This window comes from Phocoena sinus, chromosome 7 (genome assembly GCF_008692025.1).
Source record: "Phocoena sinus isolate mPhoSin1 chromosome 7, mPhoSin1.pri, whole genome shotgun sequence".
NCBI lineage: Eukaryota > Metazoa > Chordata > Mammalia > Artiodactyla > Phocoenidae > Phocoena > Phocoena sinus.
In genome coordinates this window covers 90,668,899-90,681,689 of record NC_045769.1, presented here as the reverse complement: position 1 = coordinate 90,681,689, position 12,791 = coordinate 90,668,899, and the positions used below count along the sequence as shown (strand labels likewise).

Here is a 12,791-nt window from a genome sequence, read left to right as displayed (position 1 = left end):
TTGCTCGAATATTTCTATACCTCTTGAACGTCAGTAATAAAACAAAGACCACTTAATAAGAACCACATTGACTTTGCAATTAGATATTCTGCCTGTCTTTTGAAAAACAAGTTTATATGTCTGTTGACATATCAATGTATTCAAATTTACCATATTCAAAATATTGAAATTTATAGTACAAATAATCGTAAGCAGAAGAACTGGTCAAATTGATCCCAGACTTTGTGTTTGGAGTTGCAATTTCATTTTAGCTATCTAACCATGAAGCAATGTTAAATGAGATTAGCTGAGATAAAAATCACAACTTATAAACTTTAACCTGTGATAAGACAGTTATGGTAGGGAGAAAAATTAAAACATAATTTATAATTTTCATGTTTGTGTATCTATCTAGCTGTTTATTAAATCAGACAGAAATTAAATTTACTGACAGGCTTGCTTCATATTTATGGAAATTTATTTCAAGCATTCTTCTGCTTGCTGTTGCTTTACGCCAAGTGCCCTCGTTGCAATTCCGTGCTGAAGCTTATTACTAAGGGTCTTGGCTGTATGTAAGGAAAGAAGCACTTTCGAAAGGTGAGAGACATGGAGATCTAAAAATTAAGTCAGTGTTAGTATCTGTCCATTATGATGTCTATCTGTAGTTGTTCTAGGCTTGGCAGGTAGAGTTTACACAGCACAGCTTCTGTTTTTATTTATGAAGAATGTATTAGCAGCAGCCTACATAATCATCTAGTACCATCTCCTATGCAGAAATCTCTAAAGAAAAATTTTCCTTCGTCAGGTTGCTACATACCACTTATTGACAGAGAGCTCTTTTAAGATTGTCTCTAATTGCTTTAAATTTCATTCTTTGGTCCTGGTTCATTTTTCTGATGGGACATAGAAGTCAGCTGATGTATCTGTCCAAGATCTTCATATTATGAGGTTTTTCCACAGTGGATAATTCATCAGAATCATGTAGGTAACTTATTTGCAAATAAAAATTCCAGTGTCTTTCCCTTTCATCCACCACCACCCCTGGATTCCAATTTATAGATTATAAACGAGGCCCAGGTGATTCCCGTGGGACCGGTTGAGTAAATAGAATTTGGGAATGAGGGAATGTAAGAAATCGGAAAACAATTTACTGATTAGCAAAGGGACTACATTGTCTCATAATCGTAAATAGATTTGATTTGACTAAAATAGCTTATTTCTTGACTAATTTGTGAGCCCTAATTAAAATGTAATTTTTAACCTAAAGATTTGAACCACTTTTTTTATAATCACATCACTGAGAAAACCTAAGAAACTCGAAAAAACTGGGTTAACATTCTGAGGGGTGATGATTGCCCTACACCATACTGTAGCAAGGAACAGTTTGCACTTATCTAGGTGCTAAAGGTCAAAGTTAAAAACTTACCTACAATTTACTAATTATAACTAGTTTTGGTGCATAAATTAAATCTGTTTTAGACTAAGATTATAAAGATGTGAGAATATATACAACTCATTAGTAATCAAGGAAATACAAATTAATAGCTCAAAGAAATACCATTGCACACATACCAAATTGACAACAAATAGCAGAAACTCTCATACACTAGTAGTGGGAATATAAACTGGTTCAACCAATTTGGGAAACAATTGACAGTATATACTAAATTTGAAGATACCCACACTTTATGACCTAGATTTTTACTCTTAATATATTGTATATCCCAGAAAAAAGCATGTACATGTGCACACAAACATGTACATAATACGCACAGCAATATTTTTTGAAGTAGCCGAAAACAGAAAATAATCTAAATGCCCGTTGTAAGAAGAGTGGATAAACTGTAGTTCATATATATATGTATATTTATATGTAAAGAGATAAATGAAAAATGAAGACATTACAGTTATACACAATGACATGGATGAATCTCACAAAAATAATATTGAGAGGAAAATGCTGGACAGAAAAATATATATACTATTTTTATTTATATAACTTCAAAAGGCAGAACTAATCTATGGTTTTAAAAGTCAAAAATGAGTTATTTTTGAGGGGCTTCCCTGGTGGTGCAGTGGTTGGGAGGCCGCCTGCCGATGCAGGGGACACAGGTTCGTGCCCTGGTCTGGGAAGATCCCACTTGCTGCAGAGCAGCTGGGCCCGTGAGCCACGACCACTGAGCCTGTGCATCCAGAGCCTGTGCTCTGCAACGGGAGAGGCCACAACAGTGAAAGGCCATGTACCGCAAAAAAAAAAAAAAGAGTTATTTTTGAGGAGGAGGAAAGGGATAGTGATGAAGAACACCAGGGGGCATCTGAGGTAATGATAATGTTTATTCCTGACCTGAATGTTGGTTTACACTAGTATGTACAGCTGGGGATAAATTACTGAACTGTATACCTGTGATTTTAAACATTTCTATGTATATTATTTTTCCATAGAAAGATTTTTTAATGTAATGGCATGTAAGCTACAATGAGAATATTTTATAAATTCTGCTTAATTTGCTAAACAGGCTAATAGCTTTTCTCTTTACACATGATACTTTTTAAAGGAATTCATGGTCCACTTTTTATGCTTAAAAGGAAATTCTCTGGAGAAATGTCTATTTAGGTCTTCTGTCCACTTATGGATTGGGTTGTTTGCTTTGATACTGAGCTGCATGAGCTGCTTGTAAATTTTGGAGATTAATCCTTTGTCAGTTGCTTCATTTGCAAATATTTTCTCCAATTCTGAGGGTTGTCTTTTCATCTTGTTTATGGTTTCCTTTGCTGTGCGAAAGCTTTTAAGTTTCATTAGGTCCCATTTGTTTATTTTTGTTTTAATTTCTATTTCTTTGGGAGATGTGTCAAAAAGGATCTTGATATGATATATGTCAAAGACTGTTCTGCCTATGTTTTCCTCTAAGAGTTTGATAGTGTCTGGCCTTACATTTAGGTCCTTAATCCATTTTGAGCTTATTTTTGTGTATGGGGTTAGGGAGTGTTCTAATTTCATTCTTTTACATGTAGCTGTCCATTTTTCCCAGCACCACTTATTGAAGAGGCTGTCTTTTCTCCACTGTACATTCCTGCCACCTTTATCAAAGATAAGGTGTCCATGTGTGCGTGGGTTTATCTCTGGGCTTTCTATCCTGTTCCATTGATCTATCTTTCTGTTTTTGTGCCAGTACCATACTGTCTTGATTACTGTAGCTTTGTAGTATAGTCTGAAGTCTGGGAGCCTGATTCCTCCAGCTCCATTTTTCTTTCTCAAGATTGCTTTGGCTATTCGGGGTCTTTGTGTTTCCATACAAATTGTGAAATTTTTTGTTCTAGTTCTGTGAAAAATGCCAGTGGTAGTTTGATAGGGATTGCATTGAATCTGTAGATTGCTTTGGGTAGTATAGTCATTTTCACTGTGTTGATTCTTCCAATCCAAGAACATGGAATATCTCTCCATCTGTTTGTATCATCTTTAATTTCTTTCATCAGTGTCTTACAGTTTTCTGCATACAGGTCTTTTGTCTCCTTAGGTAGGTTTATTCCTAGGTATTTTATTCTTTTTGTTGCAATGGTAAATGGGAGTGTTTCCTTAATTTCTCTTTCAGATTTTTCATCATTAGTGTATAGGAATGCAAGAGATTTCTGTGCATTGATTTTGTGTCCTGCTACTTTACCAAATTCATTGATTAGCTGTAGTAGTTTTCTGGTAGCATCTTTAGGTTTCTCTATGTATAGTATCATGTCATCTGCAAATACAGATTGCCAACAAACATATGAAAGGATGCTCAATATCACTAATCATTAGAGAAATGCAAATCAAAACTACAATGAGGTATCACCTCACACTAGTCAGAATGGTCATCATCAAAAAAATCTACAAATAATAAATGCTGGAGAGAGTGTGAAGAAAAGAGAACCCTCTTGCATTGTTGGTGGGAATGTAAATTGATACAGCCACTATGGAGAACAGTATGAAAGTTCCTTAAAAAAATGAAAATAGAACTACCATATGACCCAGCAATCTCATTCCTGGGCATATACCCTGAGAAAACCATAATTCAAAAAGAGTCATGTACAACAATGTTCATTACAGCTCTATTTACAATAGCCAGGACATGGAAGCAACTAAGTGTCCATTGACAGATGAATGGATAAAGAAGATGTGGCACATATATACAATAGGATATTACTCAGCCATAAAAAGAAACGAAATTGAGTTATTTGTAGTGAACCTAGAGTCTGTCATACAGAGTGAAGTAAGTCAGAAGGAGAAAAACAAATACTGTATGCTAATACATATATATGGAATCTAAAAAAAAAAAAAAAAAAGGTTCTGCAGAACCTAGGGGCAGGACAGGAATAAAGATGCAGACGTAGAGATTGGACTTGACACGAGACGGGGGAAGAGTAAGCTGGGACAAAGTGAGAGAGAGGAATGGACATATATATACACTACCAAACGTAAAATAGATAGCTAGTGGGAAGCAGCCGCAAAGCACAGGGAGATCAGCTCGGTGCTTTGTGAACACCTAGAGGGATGGGATAGGGAGGGTCGGAGGGAGACTCAAGAGGGAGGAGATACAGGGATATATGTATATGTATAGCTGATTTGTTTTGTTATAAAGCAGAAACTAACACACCATTGTAAAGCAATTATGCTTCAATAAAGATGCTTTTAAAAAAAGGAAATCCTCCACCCTTTAATGCTTTTAATATTTTTTGAAGCATGTCAAATGCACATTATTCAATTGCAATTGACTGGTCTCATGGCCTAAAAATGGAACCTAAGGAATGTAAAGAAATGTTTGCTAATATAAAATTGTGAAGTAAACAGATGTTAGAATATACAGTTTAATAAATAATTCTAAATTGCATGCTGTTAAGCCATGCCATATTTTCCCTCTAAAATAGCCTGAAATAATTTTAGCCTCAGAACCCTTTCTCTACAGATATTCAAATGGAAGACATTTCATTCTTCCCAGTTTACATGTTTAGCACTTTATGCTAAATTGAAGCTTAGGGACAGAGAGCTACTCACTATACTCCAGCCCTGTCAGAGTGGCTTCCCAATGCCTATTTATGAAAAATTTCTGACTATCTCCCACTGTTAGGCTTAAGATGTGGAACATGTAGAGGATGCTGAATTATATGTCTGGCTGGATTGTTTTCTGCATCACTGTTAGGATTCTTGGGCCCAACACTTTTAATATATATTCCCTCCCTCTCTCTCTCTTTCCTTCTTTCTTTCTCCTCTTAAAGCCTTCCTTATTTATTCAATTCCAACTCCAAGATTTCTGAACACAGGAGAAGGTAGATCTTACTTGATAGGGGACTTCAGCATCTCGTATTTAATCTATCACATAATCACTGGATATTTGTAAATCGAAATAACTCCTTCAAAAGCTCTCTGATATTTCAAGTTTAATCATATCACATACTATATGCAAGTCCAGGAAAAAGTCTGAAACATCTGATGGTACTATTTGCAAATTGACTGACTCAGCCAGAGTTCATGTTCTCTGCAATTGTCTCAATATCATGACAGGAATATATAGTAAGTCATAGGAATGCTACCTTATTTTTCTCTCATTCTCTTTTCAGCTATAATCCATTTTGAATTACAAGCATCTATGTAAAATTTGTATAAATATATGCTGTATTTTTATCAGTGTCTCCTCTCTATACACTCTCAAATAATTACTACATACTCATATTTAAATTCTAACTATCTCTTCAGTTATTTATTTAATAAAAGGAATACTTCATTAGCACTTCCCAATTCAGCAGAAATTTAGCAAAGTATGAAGAAGAATATTATACGAGAAGGCTCCTATGGTATGCAATTATTCACTTTGGTTCTAAGGAGTCTTTCTTGATAAGCTCAGAAACAGACAGAAGTCTAACCATAACTGGAAGAACAATTTTTTTATCCTAGAGCACTGAAAATAGTTATCCTACACAGCTTACCACTTTAAGCATCAAAAAATGCTTTAAAACCATTTTGAAGGTAATCTTTCTATAAGATAGATATGCATGTTCTTAACTAAAATATATTGGTATTTTTATTAATGACTCATTTATCACTTTATCAATTATTTATGTGAAATTATCTTTGCAGAAGTTTCATAACCTTCTGCTTTTTTTCATATTTCAGTTTTGACTAAGTGAAATGTTACCGATTATGAAGCAGTAGACAAATCTAAATAAAAAACTTAATTCCTCCCAAAGAATAAAAGAGTTAGGAATGTTGGTGGTTGGTTAATACCAAGGTGTACCACAAAGGGATCTTCTATTTTCTGACACACAGACACACACATACACGCACTTTCCCCAACACAATCATCTTTTTCCCCTCAAATTTTAAATTTAGCTTAATAATTATTGGAACTGAGAGAAAGTTAAAAAAAAGAAGAAAAGTTAGAAGAAAATACAGGTGATGAGACATTTTGGTAGAGAGGATGAAATAGGGAAGGAATTGAAGATTGAAGGCTGAAGATAAGAGAGGCTAGTCAGATTGGCCAGTAAGTGTTCAACAGCAACAGTCTGGAATTTATGGAAAGAAAAGCAGGTGGAACAATATAGTTGATCTAATTTTAAACACCATGATGATAAAATGGAAGTAGTGGATGTGTAATTATTTGCTGAGGACATGCATGTGTCTAATTGTATACTGGGAGCTGTGAGAAGAGTTCAGAAATACAAGACAGGACACCAGCTCTAGAGAGCTGATAAGCCAATTAAAAGGTTAAAACAAGAAGAAAAAAGCAATTAAAACTGATCTGAATAATGTCCACTGTGGCAAGAGCCTACATATATTACTACCAACGAAATCTTCCTTCCTTTGGAACATTCTAGCTCATAAGTTTTGAGCATTTTACTGACCTGAATGGCATAATAATTGAGATTTCTGTATATGGTAAGAAGGAGCAATAATGAAATGCAATTAATTTGTGCTAAGAAAGTAGAGATTACCATGAAATTATATAATAACATTTTATATTCACAATATAAAAATTGTTATAACCTGTGTAGGGTAATTACACTAAGAACTGCATAGCAGCACCAAACACAATCATGTAATCTAAAGGACAATGATGGATATGTAATTACAGAGTATTCACATGGTAATTAAGTAGCTAGTAACTGGAGAATAAGTGAATGGCTATTTTCTGCAACAGAAGCGGAGTAATTTTCAAGGCAGATCATTATTGCACTGTCTCTTTTTCTCTTTCTCTCTTTCTCTTTTCAAGTAACCAGAAATACAAGGAGATACTTCTTCCTTTAATATTTTTTACAGTATCTTAATAGACCACATAAAAATATGTACATGTATGGGTATATATACAGGTTTATGAATATTCATCAGGAGCCAGATGCCTATAAAATCTCTAGCTGCATTTAACTTCTTTCCCAAATATTTCTTTCTATTGAAAAGTAATTGCCAAGACCATTTAGCTATTAACTCATATTTGCAACTGGGCTATTCACATTGTAATAGTTTGTGAAGTGTGAAATTTATTTAAAGAGAAGAAAACCAAACCAAAATATACTACCTAAACAGGAGCTGAAGACAGTAAGAATAATGAGTAACCTGGAGAGTACTTAATTGGTAATACAGAGTGGTTATACAGGGGAGACTAAATTATGCAATCACATGTATGTACATCAATTGTCCTACTTCACTGAATTTTGACCTGGCCTTTAAAAAAATGTGAAAAAAAAAATGCTATGTGAATTGGCTTTAAGATTCCTAATTTAAATAAGCATTTGATAATTTAGGACCACACACACACACACACACACACACACACACACAAACACACCAATAAATTAAAAGTAGGATGGTATTACTTTCACAAAGACTAGGTAAACCCACAGCACATACCCCCAGGCATTTTATAACTGAGCTCCAATTTCAGTGCAATTCATACTCCACCTTCACTGTTATTAGTCTCAGGAGTAGTAGGTTCTATGAATTTTGCTAATGTTCTCCCTGCCGGGATGTTTATAGCTGCTTCCACATATGTATAAAAGGCAGAAGAATTTCCAGAAGAGCCAACATGGTGTTTTATAAACTTTTGATGAATACTTATACTAGGGTGACATAATAAAAAGAAAGAAAAAACAAAATCATTGGCCAGAATATGAGGGACTTGGAGGTTTAATTCAGCCCTTCCTCTGACTAACAATGTAACCTCATCTGAATTACTTAACTTCTCCAAGATGCCCTTTTGTCATCTTTGAACAGAGTCAGTATTACTAAACACACCTGAGATTATGTCATGATTCCCTGCTCACCCATCCATCCTCAACAATATCCTTAATACCAAAAAGGCCAATGAGAGCCTGTTTTGAGTAAAATGATGATTATGATGATAATAAACACTTGTTTTTAGCTGTCTTCTACATGCCAGGCACATGTGTTGGCTTTAGTCTCAGCATTACATGGTATTACCCTCATTTTATAGGTGATTACTCTGAGGCACAGAGAGGTTATGCAACTTGCCAATGATGACACAAGAAAAAGTGAGAAGACTGAAATTCAAACCCCAATAAGTCAAACTCTAGAGAATAAACTCTTATTTTTATTATTCAATTACTCACACTCAAGAAAAAAAAAATCCAGAAAGTAATTTGGAATACTTTGGTGTTCTTTTTTCCTTATGTGTGTCTAAAATTGAATGGGCCTCCATCTATATAGATATCTGAAGGTCTAACCACCAGTCAGAATGCTAATGGACCCTGCAGTAGCAAGAGCAACAGACCCAGAAGAGTTTGCCTGATGTCATACAGACCAGCAAAATTAGAGCTCAGGAACTCAATCTGTGCTCCTATATCTCATCGAAACATTCATTTTTCATGTGCCATTCTCAGCATTCCATCCCAACCCAAGTTGAACATTGGCCTCTCTAGCCACTAGTAATTGGCTTATAGCACTGGACTCTCTTACTTGAAGGGAACACATAACCACACACATGATATATTCAATATCAGGTAGGATCAGCTCTGAGTCACTCTGGACAAATAGGAAACCAAAATAACAGCCAAGAAATCTCAAAGTACGACATTCCTGAGTGTCACCATTTGCTGACACATCATTTAAGATGAAAACATTTAGAAGGTTTTCTGGAAAAGCTTTTAGATCCTTAAAAATGTTAACAAAAGTGATGGCAGCCTTTCTTCTCTGGAGTCAGTTTTTCATTTATCATGGTTTAGGAGGCAAAGAGATAAAGTAACTTGTATAATTTGCTTAGAATTTTATGATTGCTGTCTTTAAAGGATTATATTAAAAAATAAAAACAAATTTAAGAAATATTAGAATGTATTCTTTTTCACATTCCTCCAATGTTTCACACAGCCTAAGATATTTTAATAATTAAACTTATTGCATAGTCCTAAATATATCTTCTGTTTTCAGAATTGAGTTTAATAAAGTAGGCAAACACTGAATCCAGGTATGCCAATTAAATACTCACTAGGGAAAGATGTGTGCAAAACTCTGATTAGAGCTGATAAATTTTCATCAGAAAAGCATGTTTAAGAAAATTAGCATTTTCTAATTTATTACTAAAAATTGAAATATATCCCAAATATTTTATAGAGAAAACTGCAAAAATTTAGAGTGAGATCTATTCTGAGCAAACACTGCCATCTCGGAGTATCCAGGTAAAAGGAAAATGTAAGATTCAGAAAGCCAATTTAATAAAATTTTCATTTGAGTGAGACATATGGGGTGGGATTTTAAAAGTACCAGCATTTAAATTCTCAACAGGCTGCTGTTTCAAAATGTATATTAACAATGATGGCATCAGTAATTTTAGCAATAGTCAAAATTAACTCATAAAACTATCATGGCAATGTTTTTTTCAAATATCAGAGAAACCTACATAACTTTTGTTTATAAAGGATGTTCTGGGTTGAGTATTCCTCTATTTTTAAAGCAATCCAGCTATAAAAGCTTTTAGCAAGTAAGTATAAAGTGGTAGAGAGTCATCTGAGACTTGAAAGCAAGTTCACTTGCAGATGACAGCTAAATACAATTACCAGATGAGGCTAACTTAAAACCATACAAGTGAATAAGCATATGATGGCTTAAACGCAGAATAAGAATGAAGCACACACATATATGTAGTAACTCTCTCACCATAAACAAAGCATTTACCATGTTTAGGCCCCAATTTCTTTATCAGGACATTGAATGGTACTAGAGTTCAATTCATTTCAGCCTAATAAAATTTATTAACATCTACTATGTTAATAGTATCTATAGTGTTAATATTGCCCTTACCCTCAGGGTGCCTATAATTTGATAGAACCTCAGGGCTAACACAACTGAAAAAAATTAAGACCAATAAAATATTTTAGTTAAGAACTATTTCTTTAAGACAATTCAGAGCACAAATTAATTAATAACTCATTTGTAGAAAACTAGAAAGAATTTCATGGACAAATGAGAGGTGAACAATGCTTGGAATCGATCATGGAAAAGATCATCTCAGATGGGAGTATCATTAAGAAAGTTATTGTCATCATGTTGTAGCCTAACGAGAGGGCAGGGAATATCTTACCTCATACTGGGAGAAGACATGGCCATCGTAGACAAACCCATGCAGTTCCTATATACATATTTTTTCTCCTTCTTTCTCTATCTCTTCTCCATTCCAACTTTTCATCCTTTCTTTCTTCCAAGCTACTCACTTCAAAACTAAATGTTAAAGTAATGATTTCTGATATAATTAGATGTAACTTCCTCCTACTTTTCCTTCAATATGTTACCTTGCAAAATACATAATATATGTTTCTTTATATCCATATATCAATATCTATACAGATATATAGAGAGGGGTTTTTACACTGGTGTGATAAGTGATTACTATTTAATGAGAGTTCCCTAAAATATTGAGAAAGTCATCTTGAAAAGGTCACCTGACAGAGTAATATGTAGCAAATTATAAAAGATATCCCCTGGTCAAATGTGCAAGTTTCCTTTAGGCTAGATGTGTAGGCATAAAACAGATTATTCATATATAAAAATCAGCTTTCTACTTTACTTTCACAGTAATTCAAAGGTTATAGAAAATCACTTTAATTAGTAGTATTACACTTTAACATGATAAGAACTAGGCATTGAATTACTGCAATTAATCAATAAACAATTTAATCCAGTATACTTTTGATTTATAAAGATTATTGTTCTTTGAAGACATTCTTGTAAATTGTTTCAACCTTAAGGTGATGATATTAACTCATTACTCTTTTACATACCTAGCTTACAAAAAGATACTGTAGCAATACACTTCTGATATAGTAACTAATGTGTTTTAGTTTCTATAGCCCCCTGACTCTTTTCTTCATTCAGACTGTATTAGGTTCTTAATTTACCCTGCTTTATTTTTCATCATCTCATTTCTCACCACCAGACACTTAATACGTTTGTTTGCATATTTTTTATAAATACTAAAGTGTACCATGAGAGCAGTTTTCTGTTTTATTCATGACTAATTCTCAAGCCTCAGTGGCTGTCACACATTAGATGCACTATTTATATTTGTTGAATTAATGAATGAGCACTGCCCCTTGGAAAGCAGGGCACTTCAAAAGGCAGAGAACAAGCGTCATACTGTAGATTTTTTAGTTTTAAAACTCCAAAGGCAGTTACAAATTTATGTAAATATGAGATCTATCAAGGTTAATTTTACTTACTCCGGAAACTGAAGTTTGCCAAGATATGTATGTGTGTTACAGTTGGGGGGAGGAAGGTGGGAGATGAAAGAGGAAATTCAGATGAGAAGCAAAGATAGATGCCATCCAGTCTCAGAAAAAGGGCTCTTGGATAACTAGTGCCTACATAAAATAGACATTCAGCTGCTGGATCAATGAAACAACTACCAGATACTCCAGACCACCAGGTGAATGAAAGATGTGACCTACCATTTTCCCAGAAATGGGCATTCCATAGATGTAGACTAAACTTTTCAGCTTCCAATAGGTTTCAGTTTGTAGTCATAGCCTAACCTATGTATGAAAGTAAACCTAGGAGACTAGTTCAAGATGGCAGAGTAGAAGGACGTGCTCTCACTCCCTCTTATGAGAGCACTGGAATCACAACTGACTGCTGAACAAATACCAACAGGAAGACACTGGAATTCACCAAAAAGGATACCCCACATCCAAAGAAAAGGAGAAGCCGCAATGAGACGGTAGGAAGAGCACAATCACAATTAAATCAAATCCCATAACCACTGGGTGGGTGACTCACAAACTGGAGAACACTTATACCACAGAAGTCCACCCACTGGAGTGAAGGTTCTGAGCCCCACGTCAGGCTTCCCAACCTGGGGGTCCAGCAATGGGAGAAGGAATTCCCAGAGAAACAGACTTTGAAGGCTAGAGGGATTTGATTGTAGGATTTCGACAGGAGTGGGGGAGGCAGAGACTCCACTCTTGGAGGGCAAACACAAAGTAGTGTGCACATTGGGATGCAGGAGAAGGAGCAGTGACCCCATAGGAGACTGAACCAGACCTACCTGCTAGTGTTGGAGGGTCTCCTGCAGAGGCAGGGGGTGGCTCTGGATTACCATTGGGACAAGGACACTGACAGCAGAAATTCTGTGAAGTGCTCCTTGGTGTGAGCCCTCCTGGAGTCCATCATTGGCCCCACCAAGGAGCCAGGAAGGCTCCAGTGATGGGTTGTCTCATGCCAAACAACCAACCCAGCCCCACCCATTAGGAGACAAGCAGATTAAAAGTTTTACTGAGCTCTACCCACCAGAATAACACCCAGCTCTATCCACCACCAGTCCCTCCCATCAGGAAGCTTGCACAAG

The 12,791-nt window shown here is 35.3% G+C and overlaps 1 protein-coding gene across 1 annotated transcript in view; it reads right to left on the bottom strand.

Moving 5' to 3' along the window:
* The window catches only part of LRP1B (LDL receptor related protein 1B), a 1,461,391-nt gene that overhangs the window by 39,615 nt on the left and 1,408,985 nt on the right, over positions 1-12,791 (bottom strand).